Genomic DNA, 540 nt, shown 5'->3' on the forward strand with positions numbered 1-540 from the left:
CCAATAGGTTCCAAAGATAAGAAACCTCGGAAAACAAAGAAAGGTGCTGAAACCGAGGTTGGAACACCAGACATGGTCGCGACCGATCCTACCCGAGATGTGGCCGCGTCCGACCCTAAGTCCTTAGACATGGACGACGGTCCTGATGTACCTAACACTGATGCTTGGGACGCCAAGCTTCATGGTACTGATGGTCCTGATAATAATGAGATCTCAATAAATTATGTCTTGTGTGGGATACAATGGAACATAAAGAATGTCGACATTGATGATATATATGCATACAAGGTAGCACTTGAACTTATGGATTTAAATGAGGATCATGAACCCACGTCTATTTATGAGTGCACTCAACGATCAGATTGGATCAAATGGAAAGAAGCTATAAATGTGGAGTTAAATTCTTTAAAGAAAAGAGGTGTCTTCGGCCCTCTAATCCGAACACCCTATGATGTTAACCAGTTGGATACAAATGGGTCTTTGTGAGGAAATGAAATGAACATGGTGAAGTAGTGAGATATAAAGCATGGCTTGTTGCAC

This window comes from Brassica oleracea, chromosome C4 (assembly GCF_000695525.1).
Source record: "Brassica oleracea var. oleracea cultivar TO1000 chromosome C4, BOL, whole genome shotgun sequence".
NCBI lineage: Eukaryota > Viridiplantae > Streptophyta > Magnoliopsida > Brassicales > Brassicaceae > Brassica > Brassica oleracea.